This window comes from Anoplopoma fimbria, chromosome 10, assembly GCF_027596085.1.
Source record: "Anoplopoma fimbria isolate UVic2021 breed Golden Eagle Sablefish chromosome 10, Afim_UVic_2022, whole genome shotgun sequence".
NCBI lineage: Eukaryota > Metazoa > Chordata > Actinopteri > Perciformes > Anoplopomatidae > Anoplopoma > Anoplopoma fimbria.
Window position 1 is genome coordinate 1240923 of NC_072458.1, and position 26182 is coordinate 1267104.

At 39.8% G+C, this 26182-nt stretch overlaps 1 non-coding gene across 1 annotated transcript; it reads left to right on the forward strand.

The window, feature by feature from the left end:
- The first annotated feature begins 24531 nt into the window (after positions 1-24531).
- Positions 24532-24614, forward strand: trnal-uaa (transfer RNA leucine (anticodon UAA)). The gene has a single exon. It is a non-coding gene; the product is annotated as a tRNA-Leu (tRNA).
- The last annotated feature ends 1568 nt before the right edge of the window (positions 24615-26182 follow it).

Here is a 26182-nt window from a genome sequence, read left to right on the forward strand (position 1 = left end):
AGAGTCTGTTCCAGAGCTCTGTGTGTTTTTGCCTGAACATGAGAAGAGGGGCTGTCAGAAGTTAGAAACATTATCGGTGTTGTCTGTGCTATTTTCCGTTGGCTGACCAAATTTTCTATTAACTTTTGCTTGGGTGGGCAAAATTCACATTTGGATAGGCTGAGCCCAACAGTGGTAAATATTTAGAAATGTTTTTGAATTTTAAAATATTCAAGATGGTCTAAAATCAGCCATCAGCACCAGGAACAAAAGATAAAAGTGAAGAAAAAGCGTGCAGCCGTGAAAGTGCTGAGGACTTGTCGATTACATCTCTAGTTGTTGATGATAGTGTTACAATACAAACCTGTATATCTGCAAATGTAAGAGTTTTAAACATGCAATAGACTTATCCTTCCAGCAAAACCTATTTCTCACTTTTTAATGTCAATAATTTGCATTGTATCGGTTTATACTCAACTCACAAACATTACGGCTGCGTAGTCTGGAGGTGTTTTTGTCTAATTTTACATTGTGTTGCATTCTATCATTAAAAAACTTGTGTATAGTACAGTAAACTATCAATTCTTAAGTCAGCAAGCACCTCATTAAACTTTGCAAGGTGTAAAGCTTTAAAGGTGCTGAATACATGGTTGGGGGCATTGGGACTGCCTCTTAACAGCTCTCAAGATGTGAAAGGCTGAGCCGACAGCTTGCAGCTAACGGTGCTAACAGCACTAACAGTGCAAACTACAAAAAAAGTTTTGACGGTGCTAACAGTGGTTTGTTACACAGAACCATCTGAGAAGCCATCATTGGAAACTATAAAAAGGCAGGCACTTTCAAAAAATACTTGGCAGGTGAGTGGATGAACCATCTGTCAATCAAACTCTTGCCGAAGCCAGTCGCGAAAAGAGTGGAAACATATTTTGAAAGAATCCTTCATTAAAAGTAGAGCAAAACATGTCAATGGAGATATATTGTCTAGTTCTGATATAACTGATGCTGTTGCAGCATCTACGCTAACATCTTGAAGAGTGGTCAATGCTTTTTAGTCGCCTCTCTGTGCCGTCTTGCGCACATCTAACCCCCGCCCATAGCTGTCCGTAGCTCCTCACTGGATGCTGATTGGTCCGTGCTCTGGCTCACCGTACACAAACATTTTACTTGAAACTAGACAAGATGGAAAGAAATAAAAAAAGTCCTCTGCCATGCAGCCCACCAAGTTATTACAATTTCCATAACAGAAATTATATTTCAGTTACTAATCCAAGTAAGTGCTTTACTAGAACTTTTACTTTTTTTGTGCAATAAGCTAATGTTAAAATAATTAAATAGAACATGCGCCAGCCAGTATGCATCTTTGCATCGTGTTAAATTGAACTTTGGTGAACTTCCATGCAATATTACATCTGCAGCTTAATTAACTAACTGAATTAAATACTTCTAAATTTCGTAATTACTTCCTGATTAACTTGCCCAACACTGTTCAGGAAAGCACCAGGAACATGTGTATCATTCACAGGCGTTTACAAATCAACTTTTGGTCATGGTCTAGTATTCAGTCAAGTAGAGATGCCAAAAGACCTCTGATGTTGGCATCAACAGCAAGCAAGCAATAACTTAATGTAGAGTTGAAATAAAACATAATGCTGTAAAACTTTATTACTGGATTAGCAAAAATGCAACCAAATCAGTGTCAGTGTAATTCTTTATGAAATATAACAACATATGCAGGAGCTACATGGAGATAAAGCTTTAACTTCAATATGGACAAGCACTTAAACAGAAGTGTTTAAGTGAGTGAAATGCCTAAAGAAGAAAAATGATAAGGTTGATTGTAATATCATTGCAAAGCATTCGTATATGCACTCATGCCATATTTTCTCTCCTACCTCAGTGTTATTTGGAATAAAATAATCAGAAACGATGAGTAAGACTTTCTAAGTACCAGATTGTCTCAGTCCATTTAATCCTTCTTGGAAAACAGCAGACTCAAAAACATGATTTTTTCCTTTGGGGAATCAATGGAGTATCACAAAAAAAATGTTTACAGTGATGGATTATAGCCTCAGATGACGAAGAACTTCTGCCAACAGGATATTCAAGCTTCAAACTAAAGAAAATAATTCAAAGAACATTTTATGAACAACTGACAAAACATAACCCATTAGATTATTGTGTAATAGACATTTTTTTCATAATATAGTGTGATTGCAGGTTTTTAACTTTTCTCTCTGCCCCTTCACTTTTCCAGAATGGCAAGTTTTAGGTCTTGATAAAGTTAATCATCTATTCAAAATAAGTGATTAGTCCCAATGAACTCATCATTTGTTTGGTGCATGTGGGTATATGCTTGTAGTTTTCACAAATGAGAACTTTGTGATAATTGCTCTCCCTCTGTGCATTTACACAAAATGGTTTACTTAGCAGAAGGGCAGCAAACTGACCCAGGTAACAACACCTCGGAGACAAAGAAGAAGAAGAAAAAGAAGAAATACAGCATCCTCCTCTTTAAATGTAAAAATAGAAAAGCAAGGTCAGTTGATCAATTGTCTGTTGAGTCAAGTATGTTCTTTGTAAAGCACCTTACATTTCTTAAAGAGAGCTTGTATTCAAAGGGCCCTTTTGTTGAGAAAAAAACAATGCCAGATGCCTGAGTGACAGCTTGCCATACTCCCACTACAAACTGACCTCAGGTAAACCAAGTTTGTTCTTGGCAAAATTTATGTGATTTATCATACTCCTCCCTCCCATTTCTCTCTTTCTATCTCTCTGTCTAGTTTTCCTTGCGGCTAATTGTGATTGGCTGATTAAAACAATTACAGAGATAACAATATCCAATCAAGTATGGACGTTAGCGTCATGGAGATATGTGAACCACCTGGAATATGGGCTGGATGATTTAGGCGTTTGTCCAACCGCTGCAGAGTAGATAAGGAGAAGGGAAAAAAAAGAGAAATTAAAAGCCTGATTAATACAAGTGTCTATTTGAGTTGTGTGCGGACATCTAAATGAAGAGATTATGGTGTCAATTTTTTTTTAAAGTAGCATAATTTAGGTGCTTGCCAAAGGACTTTTCAGGGAAATCAGTATGCTGTATATTTTTTACATATTTTCCTAATTCCTTTGCCGATCATATTATACGATATGCCTCAAGCTACTTTGTTTCTCTCTATTTTCACCTTCCTCTCTGCCATATTTTATCCTTCACCTTTAGAACAGAGTTATTATGCAGTTTGTTCCTCTCCTCTTCTCTCTTTTTTGCACACATTTTGCAGGCAAGGGCGGTCTGGGACACCCAGATGTTTGCTGAACTGGAAGCCTGCATTGGCAGCAGCTGCCAGCCCATCACAGAGGGCTGGCAGAGAGGAAGCAAAAATATCAGAATGCTGCTTAACTTTTAGATCCGCTCCCTCCTTCTTCTCTCCAGCTCGCCACCTCCTCTGTCATCTCAAGAGAGCGAAGTGATTCCAAGACTCATAAAAATGCACAGGTGTGTGGTGACCACAGAACAGCCTTCACTATAAGTTTATGGAGTAGAAGATACACGTATTGTGATTGGCAGTTAATCTCCTTATCAAGTTCCCAAAGACGTCCTAGCAGATCCTGAATACCTTCCTGTCTTTTACAAAACCAGCTGGTGAACTTAGAGGTCATATTCCTAAATTGTTCTGTAAAACTGAGCTCTAAGTGATTGTGTTCTATTCAGCACTCATCTCCAAAACATCTATTATCTACCTGCAAGATTTTACTTCATATTTCAGAAAAAGCAGTGAGAGAAAGCAGTGGCTGGAGGGGGGGAGAAAAAAAGACGCTGGCAGGAGGTGGGATCCATTTGGAGCACTTAGTCAGCCAAGAGTCCCCAACAACGAAATTGAGAGAGGGAAAATGACCAGCAGGCAGCCGACGCTACGCCGGCCCAACCTTTCCAGTGCAATGAGAATAAATTGAAGTAAATGTAACCTAGAAATTACAATCCGTTGCATGTGTGCATGTCTGCTTGGCTTTTCCGTAAACCAGCTGCCTCCATTCACTCCTCGGCCACCATCTTGTCTTTCCCCCACAGCTGTGACACAAATTTCCAAGTCTGCAATGCAACAGACGTATTAAGTGTTGTGTCTCTGAGCCCAGCAGGCTGATACTCTCAGTTCTTCATGTATGTTTGATCTAATGCAGTTTGGGGTGTTATGCAATAAGTGGCAAGCAAAGGTGTGTATTGCTTCTTAAATGATTTGATACACCTCTAGATAGTCCACAACAATACAGTTACATTTGTAACATCAAACCATTCTTTTTTAACAAGAGTGTGTTTTTAACAAATCAATTATTCCCTCATTTTTTGATTTCAAATATTAACTCTAAAAAAAACTCAAATAAAATAAGTACATTGCTCAAGTAACATTTTTGCCTTTAACCCAGAGAAACTAGGGGCCAGTTGGAAGTAGGATTCCAACTGGCCCCTAGTTTTCAGCTTATGTTGACTGCTTCTCACAGTAACTTTACAGTCAGAGAACACGTAGCCTTCTTAAATTAGTAGCAAGGTGTGTGGTTCAATGAATGTCAGCATTGTACGCAGAAGTCCAACATCTCCTTCATTGAGGGAAAATGGTGGATGGCAGGTACGTGAATGGGAAATGTAGCAAGGCACACTGCCTTTCCGCATAGTTTGTTTTTATTCCACCAAACTCTGTGCAGCTGAAAAAGTCCAATATGCTCTCTGTGAAGCCAGAGAACATGGTTTGAATTCAGAGTTTCTTCCAGCTAGGGATGACTTCTGCTGAGCTTTGATGACAACGCGTTAAACACAAAACACATCTTGTATCACCATTTTGGGAATTTCTCTCTATTTTTTCTACATTTGTTAAAGACATTCTTAAAATATGTCCAAAGTAGAATTAAAAGGAAGGCTGGCTGACAAAAAAACGAAGTCTTTAGAGAGTATTTTAGATGCAGTGTTTTAGATGAAGCGGCTTCTAGAAACCATGGATCCAAAGCTGTTGGTTTGGGATGCTGAAGCGGACGCTAGCCAGCCAAGAATGGAAAAAAATCTTCACAAAGCCTGTGCAAGCTTTAAGTGGGATAATGACATGCGTCTTTTGCGGCCTATTCCTCATCTGCAATTTACAGGATGGAATAAAACAGTTTCCAGGCAGTGGACCTAATCCTGTTCACATTGAAATGGGACGCTGGCCACCAGATGTCTGCTCCCCTCAGCCGCGGTTCTGCTTCTCAGGCTGGATGAAGTCCAGCAATAGACATTATGTCTCAAATGTCTGAACATTGAGCTGGGAGTGCCCACAGAGCGGCAGACGGACCATCCTTACTGTAAGCCTTCAGATGGAAACAGAAAGAGAGACCCAGTCGATTACCAGACCTGAGCTGGGCATCGATCCTCATATCGCCGTGGGTTGGAATGTCTATATGTGATTTAGAGAGCGCACCGCTATCCACAGCTAGGAGAAGTAATTTCAAGGATTTTGCAGTATTGAACAAACCACTGTGCTCCGAAAGCGGGTATTTACTTTTCCAAGGACGGTTCACTCACTTAGAAATATAGACACAAACATGGACAAACAAGCAGTTTGGTCAGGATTGTGGGAAATGGGGACTGACAGTCAAAAGTAGCACCACAAGAATAAAGCTTTGTGAGTAAAAATCAACGTATCTGCTGCAACTCACTGTGGAGGAATACTGAGGCTGGGGTATAAAGTAAATATTACAAACGCATTCAATGTAATGGAATCCAATACAACACCAGGACTAGTTACAGCCTTAGCAATAGTAAATCAATTAGCACACAATAATGTATGTTAATTGAGGTGTATGTAACAGCAGAATGCATTGTGAATCAGAATGTTTGGGATCTGACAAACAACATCTGGACCTGGCTCACAATGTGACGGGATCTTAGCCAAGTCAATCAGTTACGTTTGGCCACAGACTTAAGAAAAGAAAATGCTGAATAAGTTAAATGTCAACCTAACTCTGTCTGACTAGCTCTGCCTCTTCCTGCTATCTCGAGGAATTCAGGCACAAACAAGCCCTCAGTAACAGTGCTCGGCTTTAAGGAGATTTTGGCTTAGTGGCCACAGTCCAAATTGCAGGTCGCATGAAGCCCACTGCTTGGAAAAGCTTTTTTTCCATGCATTATTATTACAAAATGCTACTGTAAAATAATAATGTGACTTTTATGAGCGTCTCAAACACCCAGCAGGCCTTTCTCACTGCACACATTTTGACTGGTCATAGTGGGAAAAGCACAGGTGTTACTAATAAAACTAACGGCGGCTCCAAATCTATTTAAGTGTTCCAGTGAGAGCGACAGTGAGCCAGCGTGCACAATTCAAGGACCATGCAATCAAAGCAGCTGAATGGAATTCAGCCATCATTGATACAATTTTTGGTGCCAAAATGACTTCTGTGAAAAAGGCCTATGAGGAAAGAATTGCGATAACAAGAACTATATGAGCTATGTAACTTTTAAGAGTCCAAAAAGAACTTTCTTACTCTTACCCCAAGAATAAGATGATGGAGAGAAGTAACGAAACAGCTTGGTTTCCAAACAGACTCGGGGATGGCATCTGATTTGCTCAACTGTTATCTTCTAATATTGTCCTCTACTATACAATGGTTACTATCTTGAAGTACCAGTTTAGTGTGGGGGAATACATTCTTCTGTTATCACTGTTTATGGCCATGATTCAATATGGTGAGTCCATATCATTAGAAGATCAACTACTCCCAAGAAAACTTCAGTTATAGTTAGTGGTATAATGATTGAGATAAAGACATCTGGAAATACTGCGTATTAATACAAAGTATAAACGCAGTTACAGTGTAGAGAAAACATAAAGCTTAAAAAAGGTAGGATTCATTGCAGGGCTGTTGTATTCATTTACATTAGATGTAGGTATACCTAATCATCTGATATTGGTATTAGTCCTAACCAAAACAATAATGATACATATTGGGTCACCTGCCAGGAAAAAACGTCAATGCACTGATAAATGATCATTAAAGGAAAAGGTGAAACAAACAATTTGTGCCTAAAAGAAGCCCAAACACATTCCATCACTTTGTTCTCTTCCCCTCTTGAAATACCAGCCACACATTTGACTGTTTCATTCAATTTATGTTGCCATTTGTAGCTAATTAATCTAAATTTTCCCTGCTAGCTGATGATCAAAACAAAACGGATTGCCAAGATCAGGTGGCTCTGTGTATCAACACTATTAAACTGTAATCTGAGTGCTGGGGGGAATGACTTGCATTGTAAATAACACAGAATTCTTCACTACAAACCAAAACAAGGCTTTCATGGGGTCACAACTGGAAGTATTAATGACAACAGGGATAAATCATTGATCTAATCATTCATTTATCAATTAATGGCTACTTAATTCAGGAATCCTGCTCCAACACATCTGTTCGTTCTAAATGTGAAAGCATTTTTAGTGCCTCCCAATTATGTACACCTCTTCACTGGAACTTCCTTCACAGAGTGTTAAAATTGGACCCGCGTGTATTGGTATTCTCAAAGATGAACTGGCTGACATTTGATCAGATCGAAGTATGAAATTTAACTCCCACTACCTAATTGCTATTCTTCCTCTGGTTCCAAAAGTGCACCAATTCGCCCGGCGATGTGGAGACAACATGGACTTGTCTCATCGAGAAGCCAGACATTTCAGTTAATAACTAACAAAAGGAGTTAATACATGAATAAGTATTTGTTTTCTATGTTTGAATAGTTTTGTCTGATTTATTGCATAGCAACAGGAGACAGTTCAATGTATTCAAGTCTCCCCTTAAAACCATCCTCATAAGGATCACCAGCCCATAAGGTTTGGATGAAGCTAATGCAATGCCAAAATCAAGAGGGTATCCCCCAGAGGTAAAATCTCAATTCACGTCTAACATGGAGAGTAGGAATTATCATAGCGACCTATAACTCTTTAATGGGAATGTGAGTATTGTAGTTGAAGAAATCAGAGGGGGTAATCCACAGATTTTAAATATCAAAGTTTTTTATATGTGTTTGACTACTACATATTTGTAAAAAGTTGTATAAAACCTTTTGTGCCGATATAAGGAACTGGACAAAATTTGATAAATTGACTCAAGTCACGGTCAGTTGGGGGTGAATACTACAAGTATGAAAATGGAGCCCCAAGGCGGCCGCAACTGCATTCCAGGTATTGAAGGCGCCAGGTTTTAACAAGGAAAACATCTTTTTTATTTTTTTATTTTTTTCAATTGGTGGGGAACTGTTTTAATACCATGATACTGACTTCAACTATCGCCCATCTGGGTTCATTCACTTAGCAGTTGAAGTTATAGTATTCAATTTGAATTCAATTGATCACAGATCCATCTCTGGTTCATTTCTTTTAACATCCATTAGACCAGCAAAAAAGCCAGGAAGTCCTCCAAAATGAACATTGTTTGTCCATGTATCCTGTTAGACGACGTATCAGCAAGACGACATATACACCAAATTATAAAAAATGTGTCCATCTCATGATCTCACAGCACTATGTTTAAGGCTTGGGTTTTGATGAGTACTTTGCAAGGTTAAGGGAGAAAGAAAGTCATTTTAATCCTGAGCTGTTTGCAGGGTGGAGCTGGTCTCACTGAGATGAAACAGCTGAGTGGCTCAGTCATTGTCAGCCGTCACGCTAATGCTCGACACTAAATGGCCATAATGAATAACTGAATTATGTGACGTCTGGTGAAATGTTATACGTGGGAGACTGTTTCCCTCAAACCGAGCCAGCCATGCAGGAATAGTGGGCTCATGTGAATTCTAAACAGTGTGGGTTAGAAGTTTCTATGCGAGTGAGGTGTTCAAACGTTGCCACTGCAAAGCTGTGTGCCAAAGACTAGAGATATACAACAAGCAGTTTTAGTAAAAAACACACAGCTTGGCTCTACCCTGCAGAGCAAAAACAACCTGTGGTGAATAAAATGAACTAGCCGTAAAAGCTTTTTAATTGGCGCTGCCTCAGTACTCCCTCCTTTGTTTTATTAATTAAGTTCCAGTGAAGGTTGTCTGTTGGCATTGAGCATGCGGTAAGTGAGCCAGAGTCATGGGTAGCAGAGGTTTTACGGTGCTACTCTCCTTATTTTTAACGCTGCAAAGTCTTTCATACCGTACACACACACACACACACACACACACACACACACACACACACACACACACACACACACACACACACACACACACAACACACACACACACACACACACACACACACAGGAAAACCCCAGTGGTGTGGATGCAGACAAATAGCCTTGAGATGAGAAAGTTGTAAATTGCTCCCATGGCAGAGGTAGCTAGGAGTTGGATGGATATTTCCATGCTTTAGTTAGGGAGTGTTTATAACATCATTGTGAGGTTAAACGCACATCAGCACCAAAAATGGGACACCAGCCCCTAGGTAGAATGGATGCTTAGGCTTTTAGGTATTGCATGAATGCAAATGGAGAGAGAGGAAAGTGCAGAAATATTATGTATGGGTATGTATAGGCCACACATTTGCTAATGCAAACATGCATCACAGAGGTGACAAAATCTGCCAGTGAAATCTATGTCAACCAAAACACCCATGAGCACAGTTCATGCTCCGTCACACGCCTCTCTTTCCCCTTTCTTCGCCATTTCTTGCTCCTGCTGACATTTCCTCACAACAATGCAGCATCTTTGATAGCAGCAGCACTACTGAGACGCTTTTCAGAGATGACAATCCACATGAATGTCAAAATGGAACATTTCACCTCGGGCTGGTGCCCTGTACTTAAAGAGGACCTACCACCAGCAGCCCGTGACATGGAATGATCTGAAAGTGGGTGGAGAGCAGTGGGTGGAGAGCAGTGTGCAACAACGCAAATGCTTGTGAAGTGCAGAAGCAGGGCTGAGATAAAGTGTGTGAGAATTTGAGACATGTTAAATTCAACATTTAAGGCTTATACACATCAGATTCTCTGATGTATGAGCGCTTGTGTCTGTGATATCTCTTTGTTTCTTCTTCTCTTCTGTGCAAAAGATTTGTTCTTTTTCATTGACCTTCCCCATTTGACATGGCCCTGCTGTATGTGTGCATTTGTGTTCAGCTATGTTTACCGATGTGGGTGCACGCATGTGTCGGTTAGTGTGTATTTCCGCCATGTGAGCCGGGATCCATGGTGATGGATTAGGGCTGGAACTAATGTGTTCGTCCACCTGTGAAATGAGAACCAGCGGGGAGAGGGGACAGGCAGAAGCGGGCCCCATCAAACTCAAACCAGGCTTCCTAGAGAAACAAGCTGACACTTGATGGTTCGACGACACACAAACACACATACACACACACACATTCACACACACACTATACCCCATGTTCTCGTTCCTTTTTCTTTTTCTCAGAAACAGGCCTGACACCACACAATTCTCAGAGTCGCTTGTAGTGCGAGACACGTCTGACCATATCACCAAAAAAGGAGGCCATGAATGAGATGAACGCATAGAAAAAAAGAAAAGTTTAGCACAGCCAATACCTCTGGAGAGAAATTTTAAAAGTTCAACAAAGACACACTGCAATATAGCTACAGTAACATCAACAGTGACATGACTGATGTGCTCTTATCTTCCGTTTGTGTTGAAGCTCTTACGAGTGAAAAACTTTGTATTGTGTTGCATCTTTGTGTGAAGTACTTTATATTGCCATTGTGTACAATGGGTATGCAGAATAAATAGGGTAGCAAGTAACAGTGCTGAAGTAGTGTGGTGTTAAACACTATTATTTTGGGATGCGCCATATGGACATTTTTAGATAACTGATATTTGCATGTTTTCATGGTCAGTAACAATAAGATAAGCAATCATTTTTGTGTTTACAAAAGAAGTTCACAATAGTTATACTATACTATAGTTTAAAAGCTAATGAGCAAAGACCGATGAACCTAATCTAATTAGCACCAGAAATAAAGAACAATTCTCACTCTTAAAATGTTTTTTGTTTTTTTTTGTTAAGTAGATCATAAAAACACATAAGTATTTTCCTTGAGATTTTTAATTACTTGCTTTGACACAATTTTTAATTTTTATGTATTAAAAACATGACCCATGAACTGGAGTCAACGAGCATAAGTGAACAGCTTACAAGAACAGTGCCAGTGTGCCATTGTATCTAAATGCAAAATGCATCCACTCATCATACCTTTCTCTTCCTTATAACCGTGTTGGTTATGCCAAAGCAAGCGACTTGTATCTGAAGACAAGTAGCCGGACTTGCATTTGTTTTTTCCCGCAAACCGGAGTGTATTTCACAATTGTCGACAGATAATTTATCAGACCGATATATATATCAAGCATCCCTAACATTACTTAATCAAATAGCAAATCAATAGAAGAAAATGTTTAGCTCAGGCTGATGGGACTGTCGTTTTGCATGTATGTTTGCAGTATGTTTGCAGTTTGGACTAAAGTGGTGGACCAACAGACATTACCATACATAGAGCCAGGCTGCTAGCTGGGCAAAAGAAATTATGATAATTTCTGCTCTAAACCCGAGCATGTGAGTATTCTGGGAGAGAAATGCATGCTTTGTGTTATATCTGCTGAGTCCAAACGATAGTGACGGGTATAGAACAATAATAATTGGGTTTACATGACTTACAAGCTGGTGAAAAGCAGGGGGGGAAAAAACACAAGGTTTGATGAATTTGAATCAGAGCGTAGGATCTGCAAAAACATAAGCACCAACATCCCACAAAAACATATTGCCACTAGCTGCGTTGTTTTAACACAAGGCAACAGCCGGCCTGAATAAAATTGCTGTATTTCCCACAAGGTAAACACACACCTATTAAATGTATTGCTCTCCTCTTTCGCCTGCATGAGAAACATGGTAAGTCAGGATATTGCAAACGACACCTCTAAGCGGGCTCATAAACATCTGACTTTCTGTTTTCTTTCATCATTCCAAAAAAAGACTTTACTCATGTGCTTATTATAAAGACAAGCCTGAGGGAGTGCCAATTTTTAGTTTTAAATGATTACTCTTTTCAAGTAGAGAAGGGTGTCTGATTCAGGTTGTGCCGAGTCCATCTGTTCGCTGTCAGGTATCTGAGCATGCTGGTTCGTCTCAGTGGAAGTGTGTGCGTGTGTGTATCTACAATATGCGTGCACCCCTTGCAGATGTCCAAAAGCTACTTAAGGGCGATAATTTCCCTATGATTACTCTAATGCGCTACAGTGCTGCCATCCTGTCTGTGATTTCTACATTGCTTGGCAGGACCACACACACCCTCCATATGCGCGCTGACTGTCAGAAGCACAGACGCGCAGTTATCACCGAGAACGCGAGCTATGAAGAGATGAGAAGGGAAATGAGAAGGCGGGGTGTGGGGGAGAGTGAGGAGAGCATGAAAATTGTCTCCACTTTGTAATTTGTGCATATTTTATCGAATCCTCCCATGACGGCGCCAGACATTCTTCCCTGTGCCTCATTGTGTTCCGAGTTGCAAAACCAGGCAGATAAACAAGGGTGGCAAATAATGTAGTCAGAAAACTTTTGAGACAATTGGAGTCTGGGATGGGCAGGGGGGGAATTAATAAATCATATTTGTTCATATATTAGTTAGCAGGGGAGTTGATGAGGTAGGGGGAGGGGCTGAGCCCAACGCCGCTGACAGACCTCAAACATCAATATTTAACTAGTGTAAACAGACATGATTCACTGGCTTCAGACTGTTATCTCTGTGAATATGACATTGTTAGGTGTGTGTGTGCATGCAACTATATTTGAAAAAGTACGTCCAGAAGCAACTGTGAATTTGAGGAAGCTCTCTTTTGTGCAATTTGGGTACAGATTAGATTTGGGAACAATCAAAGACTAAAAGATCAAAACAAAAACTGATGAAATGTTGAAAAAATATATATGTATATAAGCTTAACTCATCTAAGCCTTCAAATGTGATTAATGGGAACATTTTGATGGACTCCCTTGATCATGTATTGTATTACATTTACAAAAAGTTTTGTAACTTTTAATAGACTTATCTTTCAGCAAACTATGGTATGGTCATTGAGAGGTAGTGCTATCCTTCTGTAAAAAGTTGGCGGCCTAGTCAAGACGATTCCAGCTGAGTGGCAGCACACTTGGCTGCTTATGTTACACCTGAAAAGAGGAGAAATCAATAAAGGTGCTCGGACACGATGCTTTCTCTGTGGCAGCTTCATTGAGAATTTGTATTGTTTTCAACGTATTCACATTAGGTACAAAAGTAAACACACAAAGGCATTAGTATTAAATCACACATACACATACTTCAAACGTCATACTTTGAATGCGTGTCTTACTGAGCTAAAACTCAATCAAAATGCGCGCAATATGCTGGCCACATGCCGCTCCGTGGCGGCCACTGACGAAGCAGAGTTTAGCTAGCTGCTTAGCAGTATACAAATTACAATAACGCTGCCAAAAACACTCAACATTCAGTCAGCATGTCAACAAAACAACTTATATACTGTTACATATTACAAAGTTCCAGAGCGGAAATACTCATTTCGTACCTGAAAAGGGGAGAAATCAATAAAGGTGCTCGGACACGATGCTTCCTCTGTGGCAGCTTCATTGAGAACGAGGCATCGTGGCCGTGAGCTCCCCCTTCAGGCCGCTGCAGGCATGACTAACCAATCCCCAGTGTCCTCTCTCAAAAAGGCTCAACAAGTCGATCATAGATTAACTCCTAAGTTTACCCTGTTAACCTTTTTAACATTTTCTAATACAATCAATCTATCACACTTACTGAACCCGGAAGGCCAAATAGAAGCTAACTTTGGATCAGGATATGGACTTTGGCCTATTTGGAGTGAGAATCAGCTCCAGTTAGCAGCACGTGTGCTGACTTTAGGCCAGTGCAGGCTGCTTTAATTGTCTGGTAATAAAAATAACTAGTACACTTTGTTTTAATATTTATTTTATTTTCCTTTTAAGCATTTAAACATTTTTGGAATAAACATTTGAGTTCAACTCATGATTGTGTGTAGGATTTAAGGAGAGGCCAGGGTTAATATCAGGTCTGGCATTGGTAAAAGACTAGTGATTAGCCCGCTGAGGCAATCAGGGCCGTAACTACCATTGAAAACACTGAGGTCACGTCCTGTGTATTTTTTGGGGGGCTATGGTAGTTTCAGCATATTTGGTGATAGTCCACAATTAAAAATGAACACAAGGGGGTATTTCATGAGAAGATTGTGGTATCTCAGTGTATTTAGGTTTGACTACTTTAAAATAGAGACTTCTGCACTTTCCACCAGAACTATATTCCTGGGAGTGTGGAGAATGCTTTGGAATATATGACTATCATGTCGGGCAAGGACATTTTGAATGAAAGAAAAATAAATTAACTTATGTTTAGGGTTCATACAGTATTAACTTCGGATTATCCAATGTTTCTTTTAATCAAAAAAGCCATTCAAACGTGTTCACTTCTTTTCTTATTGTCTTTGCATCTCAACACACTGAAGATCTTGTATCCAATGACTGCTAATGCTTGAAGGTGGCGGGGCGGCTGTGGCGTAGTGGAGAGCAAGGTAGTTCTCCAATCAGAGGGTCGGTGGTTCGATACCCGGCTTCGGCAGTCGATGTGTCCTTGGGCAAGACACTTAACCCCAAGTTGCTCCCGAAGGCTTGCCATCGGTGTGGACTGGATGATGAATGTTAGTTAGAGTCTGATGGTGGCACCTTGATGGTAGCCTGTCATCAGTGTGTGAATGGGTGAATGATATGTAACATACTACTGATTGTAAGTCTGTTTGGAGAAAAGCGTCTGCTAAATGACTGGAATGTAAATGTAAGGTCACAGTAAAGCTAAGAAAAAGCATGCCTATATATAAATGAGTCTTGCACTGTTCGGAGGACAAAGAAATAAATGAGTCATGCCGCAGTTATTAGAAAAAGGGTATAATTTAGCCATGGGTGTCCAGCCGTCATCATGTACGTTTTAATATTAGCCAATTAAGTTTTTTCTTTTTCCTTGTGAAACAGGATTCTTTTTAAAATATAAAAAAAATTTAAAACATTTTCAACTTCAGGAGCTCTTTATACGCACCTGTGTAAGAGACCGGATGTTTGTGCTAATTTAGACTCCCTAACACTCCCTGCCTAGAATCCCTGCAGTCACAGTTTATTTTGCTCCCTAATAGTGCTGCTATGACAGAGATGAGTGGCTGTGAGCAATGACCAGCAGGTCAATAAGAATTATGGCTGGAGAGAAAGAGAGAAAGCGGAGGTACAAAAGGAGGTAAAAAAGAAAAGACCGACAGAGGAGGGGCTTTGCACTAAAGCTGAGATAACATTTCATTTTTATTCCATCAAAAATAACTTTCCAGTGCAGTCAGTCACTTAGCAATTGCTGCAAGCTTGCTCTTGTCTGTTTCTCTCTCACTCTGGTAAATGGGACTCTGAGAGCATCATGATTCCGTTTATTGGTGTCTTTTTTTCACTCTACCTACCTTCACCTCTCAATTGACAGTTTGCCACTTGTCCAATCATAGCTTAGCAACCGGAACTGGCATGACAGGCCTCAGAGCAATATTTAGTATCTAAGGAGTTTTGAGGTTATTGTCTTTTTTATTATCCTTCCAAAACCAAAATGTGGTAAACTGTGTTTACCTGCTCTAATGTAAACTGCAAATGATAGCGTTATCAATGAAAGCTGCATATGCGCTGTGCGAGAATGGACAGTTTGACAGACGTAGCATCGGAAACTAAGGGGCTTAGTGAACACAAATCTTTTAAAGGAACTGATTATTTTACATACCAAGTTGCTGTGGTATATCTATATATACTTTTTTTTCTTGTGTCTGCTTTCAGTGATTCTGTAACTATATCTAACACAGGCCAGACACACATTACACATCTATCCAGCCATAAAAGATTCCTCTCCTACATCTCTGTCTCTTTGTGACCTTGCGTATTAATTATTCACATTGTATGAGTGTAGCCCCGCTGGAACATTTTCCTTCATTAAGTCCAATATGTACAGTGCTGTGGGCCTGACAACTCATTTGCACTCATTTGTCCCTCTGCACCTTTTTCTTTCTATCTCGGATGAAATAAACATATTGTTTTTTTTTTTTACAAATTCAGAGATATTTGTGCTTCCTCTTCTCAACAGCCTTTCATTTTCTCTATCTATCAACTTTCATCTTCTCTCCTTTTGCGAGCGTCATCGGTCCATCACCAAAAATGACAAAACAAAGTGATGTTTCATTATTCTAGGAATGCTCTTATGTCCATTTCTTTCAAATAACAGATGGATCAACATTTTCCAGTATGCATCTTACTCAAAAAAAAGGCTCATCTTCACTGTACTTTCTTTTCCATTAGGCTGATGCTCCCTCAATATCAGAGAAAGCACAGTGAGTATAGTTCGGAATCCTCAACCCGAACCCAAAAACCTGAAACCCATGAGCTCAGAGTGAAATCATAAACCACTTCAGGCAAACCAAGCAATCACATCATTCACAGAACATTTTCAGGGGTGAAACAAAGTTCCCCAGGGATTTGAATGAAGTGTTCAGACTCTTCTCACAGCCATCACAAGGTTCAATGTATAATTAATCCTTTTTTTCTTCACCCTTTTTAAACTCCACATTACCACATTAGAAAATGCATATTGAGTGTGCACTACCTGCTGTGGCCTGGCTGGCAGCAAACATCTATCTTGTCTCCGTTAGCTGAGAGACAATTAATGGGCTGATGGTACTGTATCTGCATATCATTGTTCTAGAGGCTTCCCATAATGTTAATAGTAGGTCAGGAGGAACTGTGCAACTGCCATACCAATGATGGTTCAGATTATGCATTTACGCTGTTGAATTTTAAAACAGAGATGCAATTATTATATTAGAAAAGCTGGAATAATGAAGATACCTGTTTAGCCAATGGACATTTAAAAAAATATGAACTACTATCATGATAAACCAAGTTTAATTTTACACTGACAATGCAATGTTATTTCTTATACCCATACTGGGTTTTAGCCAGAGGGGGCAATTGCAACAGTGACCCTCTTAAAAGACAAAATGTCCCTTGACTACCCTCCACCTGATTTGTCCCCCATAAACTCAAGGGCGGGGCAAATGTCGTTAACAGGCTTTATGTAACATTGATTTTGAGTTAGCAAATCTACAAAATGAAACTGTTATCTCATAAAGATGCATTGCAAAGCAGCTTATGTGTACTCAGACAAAGATGGCTTGTTTAGAGAGAGATATGTCTTCACTCTGTACTGTATGGATATAAAAAATTAGCATCGATTGCACCCTTTTGCTGTTAAAAAAAATCCAATAGAGTAGTGAATCTTCAGTTGATTAACTCTCAGAAAGCGTTGGCTTTAATGAACATCAGGTTGCCCAATATATTGGGGATTGATAGTGGTCCGGTACTGACAACTACTAAAGCTAGCAAATCGTTACAAATAGTTGTTATCCCTTAATTCATATCCCATGATATCAATTTGTTTGTACACCACGTAATTGTAAACAAGGAAGTATAAAGAGTGACAAACTGTGTAGGGTTTGGATAGGTTGGTTAAATATCAGACTTTCATCCAGGAGACTGCTGTTTGTTTCCAATGTGTAACCAGAAGTCAAAACTTTGATTTATTTGTCAAGTAACTTGCTCAGTTATTTTAACCCAGAGGTTTGAGTTATTAGTTATGTAAATGATGTAGTTGTTTAATACCACTTCCGTAGTTATTTTAACCCAAACCACAATATTTCCTTAACCTAACTAAGTAGATTGCTGCTTTAAGCAATTGACACCTATTGCTAGACATTTGTAGGAAAATGCATAGAGAACCAGAAATAACATTTCAAAGATATCATATAAGCAACATTAACTTAAAGCACATACCCCAGCTTCTCCTGTTTGTGAAATTATAATGTTAGCTAACATTAACTTAGAAGCCAAAAAACAGGAAGACTGGGAGTTGGAAACAAGATCACTTAGATGATATCTGATACCTTCAGCTGCTGTTGAATCTTATGATAAGAATAAGGAAATGTAATTTGTTGTATCACAGTAATGTAGGTAGTATCACTAAATCAGAGCTAGAATATAATTGGTTATTAAAAATGCAAATTACTTATCGAGTTCTTTGAACTTGACTTCAAGCAAAATACTGATTTAGATATCTGTCAGTCAAGCCTTGCTGAATAAAGATGTGTTCTTTTTTTTGGATTCTTACTTTTCCATCTAGCCTGTGAGATGATATCATTTCACTAAAATTATAATTTGTTTAATGTTATTGAAAAAAAAGGCATAGAGTATATATGGCTCAGACAACTCTCATACAGTACAGTCAACCTTCTTCTATATATGGGGAAGAAATTCAGTAGACAAACACTTGCAGGCGAATATGCAAACACACCTTTTCTCTCTCGTGTGCGGAAGCTTATGCACACATACTCAGACCCATAGCTGACAGTTTAATTACAAGATTGGCTAAGAAACATACAGAACTGGAAATACAGGGGTCTATTAGTGTATCCTTTGTAATGGATATCAGGAATAGAAAGGGGAATTAGGCCTAGGCCTTGCTACTGACAGAGCATTAGAATAATCCCTGCTACTTAGGACAACAGTCAGATGCTAAACACACCAAATCCACTTCCCCCGCTCACAGAGCAAAAGCAAACTAATGAACGAGGCGCCTCTGCATATTCACCATTATAATTGAAGTCAGACGGAGACCATTTATTTTTATGAAGCACCGTAAAGCACTGCAGCACCATCCGCATGCTCTGCCAAACAAACACCAACGGGCAGACGACACCAGAACGGACACGAATGCTCACACAAGTAGCACTTGCTCCCTTTTTATTACAACTTCAATCCTTCCCTTTGGATGCTGACAAGGCTGGGAACATTCATTTTCTGAACTCATAACATAACGCCGGAGCGAGAGGAAATAAAGCAACAACATATAGAGGCTGAGACGAGAGTAGAAGCAGCTGAGAGACAAAGACGTTATGAGGAAAAGATAAACCCCCTTTCGGCGGCGATGGTCTGTCACCATACCGTAGAGTAAGTGTCATGCTTATTTTCTCATAACCTCGCTGCAATTTCATTGCTCCTATTTCATTATAATTTGCAGACCTTTCAATATCTATCGTTGATGAGTCCAATCTATTTGCTGAGATTGAGAGGTTATTGAGGAAACCCCACAATGATGTTCCATTCATAGGATAGGAATATGTCCCAGAGTGCCTAGAGAATGAAGCAAAGGTTACACAGGCAGAGATTGAATGTCAAACGCAGGTGGCTAAATGGCAATATTGATACACTGGTTTACGGTTATATCGATATCACAATCTGTAATTGGTGTAACCTGATGGACTACACGTCAGTTAGCTGGGCTACAGTACAGTGAAGAGCGGATAATGATCTGTGATGGATAACGTGTCTATGGTCATGGAGAAGAGGAAATACAAAGGAAACAGCAGTGAAACAGAAACCCTTATTGCTTCATTCAGTCATTTCTGATCAACATCAGATTGATTTTTAGCAACAAATGTGAGTAGTGTTCTGGTTCCAGTCTCACAAACGCAACCTTTTTTTTAGGCTATATCATCTTAAATTGAATAACTTTTGGACTACCTTGGGCTCTGAGAACCTTTTTTTTTTACTATTTTGTAGACCAAACAATATATAGGCCGCCTATATATTCACATACACAAGTAAGAAATAAATACTGTCTAACACGAAAACAAACATACCACTCACATTTGTTTCCCACAATAGATCACATATACGTACTTTACTGTATGTGCCTGCAAAACACACACACACACACACACACACACACACACACACACACACACACACACACACACACACACACACAAACATATGGAATTGTTCTTTTATAATGGTTTTGTGTCAGCATATAACGGATGTCTCCTAACACTCCCATTTATTCCCATCTCCAGCTAGCCTATGCCTGTCCAAACAACAGCACGAAACAAAGGATGGAAAGCAACACAGGGGAGACAAACACATCAATCTGCCACCAAACCCCCCACACACACACACAGAATCACATCAAACACACACATATGCACACATTGAGACATAGCCTAATAGAGACAATGGCGACATGGTTATTGAATATTTTGACTCGAACATAGTCATGGATTGACACAGGTGAAGGCTATGGAATATCAATTTAAAAAAACCAATTGCGAGCACTTTTCACAAACACATGGAAACAACCTGAGGATAATCTACAATCACTGCGTGCTAAAACACACAGGAATTGGAATACAATAGGCCGCTGTGTACCAAAATCTTGAGGGTGAAAGTATGAGAATCTAGAGATCAATCAGCTGTCAGAGCGCTGTGTCTGTGAGTGGGTCCTCGGAGGTAAAGTCATTTTGATACAGAGGGAGGAACTTTGATTGGAGCCACAGCTTAATGGGGCTCTGTGTTGAGAGCAGAACGGGCTGCAGCATGGCTCCCGCCTCGGGGATGACAGCGCTGGATATTTGATAAAGGCAGACTGCCGTTTTCATCCGTACATGCTCACCTGTGATTTTTCAGGGGAGAAATAAAGATCCTCCCAAAACACACAAACGCATTCCCTGTTGTTGTCTCAAACTGTATAGCTTCACTGAAATAATTAGATGTACAGTACATTAGCTGCTTTTATTTGTATTTGTTTGTCATTGTACTCAATATTGTTTCTCTGCTGTGGTCTCTCCGTCTGTATTGTTTTTTTCATCCCCGCTATAAGTATTGCACTAACACCCACTCTGTTTTCTCAGCAAACTGTTGAATGTTGCAACAGAATTCAAACAGAGGAAAACCACAGACAAACAGCAGAGGAAAACATTTTTTAACTCAGATACACACACAAATTTATGTATTGAAATATTTCAACAACAATACAGACCGCAAACAGGAATACGATTGTGCCAAACCCTGCCCTGTGCCTGTGTGGCAGCCATTGATTAAAGACCCTTGTTAGCATGAACAGCCCCTCACATGTTTCTGCTGTGTCATTGATAAGGGCTTTGTGCTCACACACGCTGAAGGGAGTCGACTAATTAAAAACCAGTGACAGCCAGATTCAAGGAACAAAGGCATTGGTCTCACTGTCACAGATTTGCATACACATTAATTGTTGTTTTTTCTCTTCATCTTGAAGTTTGTACAGTAAGGCTTATACGCTCAAGGAGTGATGGAAGTTTCTCCGGCTCTCCAGCATGCTGGCTTCATTACAAAAGTGTGAATTTGCTTTCACCCTTCCCTGTCAGCTCTGATCAGTCGAACCATGTTATAGTGTTACCACAAAGTGTGAAATACAATAGCAGCTCAACCATGGTCTACAAATTTTAATATTACAGCGGCATAGAACGTAATGGTAAGGAATAAAATATAACTAAACACTGAAAATAAGTCATATTTGTGCAGCACTATAATGAGTAAGATAATTCAAAGTGTGCTACTTTTTCACAAAATTTATATTAATATATGCCCTTTGTTAAACAGAGGACACTTCCTTCATTTATTGGACTCAAAGAATTACTTGCGCAACTTAAGCATTTCAAGTAATACCATTTTTGGATTGAAACACTCTGCTTTGAAGCCATTATCACTGTCAGCCTCCACACTTGAACTGCCAACCAATGTTGTCAACATGTTTTTTTCCCACAACTAGTGCTGCTGTGGTTTAGTGTGGTAATATAGTATCATACTACATCACATCTGGGTGTGGTCACAGGTACAATGCAACACTGGTGACCAGACCTGGTGTGATGTTGTAGTTGTAGGTACATTGTGTAAAATAGATGGCACGCTAAGCCGAAGGTAGGCATCCACTGCTGATAGTTATTAAGGTCTTGTGAGACCGCTACTTATTCATGCTATATTAAAACCTGAAGAACGATAGGCTGGTGAAAGTAATAATACCTTGACATTTTTGTAAATTTTCGTTTTCTTTTCTCTCTAAATGAAAATAGGTCTGTGTAAATTAGAAGGGTTAAATGTTTTGGCATTATCACTGTGAGTGCTTATGTTTTATGGCCTCTTTTTGCAAGTCAATACATTAAAGGTACCCTGTGTTTCAAACCAATTTGTGGAATGACCTATAAACCATCCACATGAAAGTGTATCACTTCACCTGCATGCATAAACATTGTTCTGAAAACTGAAAATGGGGATTGGTGAGGCGAGATCTAAACTTTTAGTGAAGGAATCTCTGTATTGCTGATGTCGATCAACAGCCTAATCAAGCTTTACAAATATATGGGGGCCATTTTGTTCTATGGTGCAGTAAGATTTACGTATTGCCTCTTTCATAGTCAGTATTTAGAGAAATTAGAAATAATGTTGCATAAAACACAGCGTCTGGTTTGAGCCTGAGAGGCAGCGACCTCGCTGTAGAGACATATGCTTGCCACTCTAATTAAACCATTTGCAGTGGGGCATGAGAGTGTGCAGCAGAGCACCTCAGTGTGCAGCCGAGCGTTTGCACAGTGGGGACTTCAGCAGGTTAGAGAGGTGAAAGCACCATTTTCCTCCCTCCCTCCGTCCCACCCGTCCCCTCCCTCTCTCCCTCTGCCAAACAGGGACGCCACTTATTAGAAGATCCCGAGCTGTCAGCAGAAACGCACACTGTGGGCACACATTCTGTCGCAGCAGTCAAACACACTCACATTTTCCCGAGTACACTTTTTCTTTCATCTATTCACCTCAGTGTGTATCTAGGAACGCAGTAGTGTCACCATGCTTATCTACTTATCTCACAATCTTTCTACCTCTAACTGTTCTGCTCTACGACTTTAACTGCTCAGATGTAATTAGCGGCGTGTGATACCAAAGATTATTTGATGATGGACGAGGAAACACATTGTGAAAAGTGGAAGACACTGTGGAAGACGGACCGGGATGCTGCGGTTTGCCGTCTTTTTATTATTTATTTATTTTATCAAAAACTGCAGTGAAGTGCAACACGCTGAGAAGACTCATCTCACTACCTCATGCAAGACAGTAGCATGAAAAAAAATGAAACCCTGCTAATAGCAACGGGGTACAGATATCACTTTTAAGATACTAGATGAATCACACAAATGGCTGCTTCTAGCACAATCTGACGATATCCATAAAGTGTTGGGGTTTCCAATACTTATAAATACAATCACTGCATGTCATTTTCATTTAATAATGCCACAGATCCATTTCAGAGAAAAAAAATATATGCGCAAATCGGCAACTTTTAAGTCACGGTTCTATTTCTGATTGAATTTCAAATGCATTTTAAAAATTAAAAATACAATTTCTTGTGCAAGAGCCACTGGAACAAAGGAGATGATGCATGCAGTTGTCATGCCTCAGTAAACAGGCTTTGTTTGATGAGGAGGTGAGGAGGGCTGAAGGGAATGGCTGTGTGGTACTTAATTGTATTATTGATGAGCATTTAAATGTGTCTTCTAATTTGAGAATAAAAAACTGTTGTTATGAGAAGCTAATCAATATTAATGGATTTGGACCAGGATTAGGGGCAAAAAATATGACTTGGACATTTATAATTACATCATTTTTGGCATAAATGTGATATTGTTTGCTGCTCATTTGGCAAATTGTGGCACATATCCACGCCGTTTGCTTCAATGGAAGCTAATGGCTGTCTACATCCTGCCACTTCACACATAGTATAAGAAAGTGACATATAAAACCATGAAAAAATACATGCATAAAACACAACGGTCTATTATACAACCAAACTTATTCTCCAAGTACAGTTATGACAATGAGAGAAAAAGATTTGACATGACCTTGAATGATTTGCGGGTAATGGAATTTTAATTTGAGCACACTCTTCAGTTTACTCATTCTCCTACTTTTAAGTGTCTCTATTTGCTGTCATTCATTCATGTAACACACACACACACACACACACACACACACACACACACACACACACACACACACACACACACACACACACACACACACACACACACACACACACACACACACACACAGAATTGAAAATTGCCTGTGCTCGGTAATCCATCACAGTAAACATGAAGACCTGATTTAGTTTTGCCAAGGTTTCTGTCAGTTTTATCATGAGTCCACGGTGCCTGTGTTGAGTATATTCCTGTCAGTGGGCACATTATATCGTTCTTTCTTCCTGTCAATCACATGACACCTACAGCCTCTGCCAAGAATGAACACCTTAGATCCCCGTTTATTTTCAAGATGATTCTAAATGGCATTGCCTTCACTGCATAATGACTGCATTCAAATTTTAAAGTTAGTGTAGAAGTGTCAATGGGTTGGTGGAGTGTCAAAAATTCTCGTTTTGCAGAGTGGACCCTGTCAGAGTTATATTTTTATGCACCGTTACTTTGTAGCGTGCAGCGAAGTCTAAGTATGCAGTTGCATAGTTTGGGAAATACTTAAGCAAAGCACAAGTACTGCAAAAATTCCACTTGACTATACAACTTGAGTTAATGTACTCAGTTTCATTCCACCTACGGGGGTGGGGACCAGGATGGCCGAGTGGTTAAGGCGTTGGACTTAAGATCCAATGGGCATGAGCCCTCGTGGGTTCGAACCCCACTCCTGGTATATGTTAAGTATTATTGGATTTGACAGTTACTTTGGACGAAAGTTACTTTGGCAGTCGATGTGTCCTTGGGATGATGAATGTTAGTTAGAGTCTGATGGTGGCACCTTGATGGTAGCCTGTCATCAGTGTGTGAATGGGTGAATGATATGTAATATACTACTGACTGTAAGTTGGATAAAAGCGTCTGCTAAATGACTGTAATGTAATGTAATGTACGCTGTTTCACATGTCAGCATCCCACTGCACTGTTTCAACCTAAAGAATGTGGAGAAATGCACACTGCCGCACTTTATTTTAGAACACGTTTATTTCAAAAGGTACCAAGTCATTTTTTTTTTTGTGGCTGGTTATTGCCAAGTTAGATGCCTTACCATGCTCTTCTTTTCTTTAACGCTTCCATGTTGCTTCGACAGAACTGACTTATGAGCCAAACGCCACATGAGCCCCTCCTCAGTCAGAGCAGCTTAATCATGCACTCAGTGGGAATTGCTCAGCATTGGGGCTGATTTAGTAGCCCGTAGCTGTGGGTGTTAGAGTTCAGCGTCACATCATTACTTTTTTACACCTTACATTGATTTGTTTAGTGGGGGAAACAGGCCTTGTTGTGCTCCGCAAGGGGATAAAATAAGCACAATGAGAGAGTGCAGTCAATGGCACTTCCCATGGACACTGCACTCTGAGGTAGGAAGGAGGGGAATAATCCTGAATACCTGCTCTTACAGGACCAATATATTCTCCCATGTTCCATGTACAATACCTAAACTTGTAAGGGTTCTTGAAGTTTTCTGTGTGGGTGTCACATGGGAGCTGATTTTTACACTGCATATTTTTCTTCGCCCTGGGCCGAGTATTATTTCCAGAAATCGTTTCATCTTAGCTATAGTGGCCAAAGCAGCAGCCCACTACCCTGGATAATGTACTCAATGACCGTACAGTAAAATTGCTGATTTACATTGAGTGAGCCAGCCAACGTACAACATGCCTATAAGCTGCATAAATGGTATAAATCAGCATGTTTCCAATGTCAATGTATTCCTTGAAGTAAGAGCTGCAATGGAATACAGAAAATAAGTCAACCTGGATGTTGTGAAGAAAATAATGTAAATTTGAAAATATGTTCTTGCTTTCATCTGAATACAGAATGTGTTTCTTTGATCTACTCAACAGCATGTGAATGCACCATCAATCTTCGCTTTGACTACATTACCAAGCAACAGCAGCGTATGTTTAATAAAGAAATGAACTTTACAGATACCGAGTACCACACAAGCATTGACTATTCTAGCTGGAACTGTCATGTCACATTGGAATACACTAGACATCAAAAACATTGGAGACCTATCTGTGAATGATGAAAACCACAACGGGAACCAGAGGCTGGAAATGTTAAATTACAGGTGTGTCAATTACATAGATAACTGATGCCCTCAGGGCCCTAATTTTCATGCCGGCGCAACAATCAGCACTGACAAGGCTCCAACGGGTTTTTTCCTGACCCTGAAATTAGTTTTGCCCATTTGTGGTATTTTTGTGCACGTTGCACAGGTGGGCGGAGAGGCGGCAACAG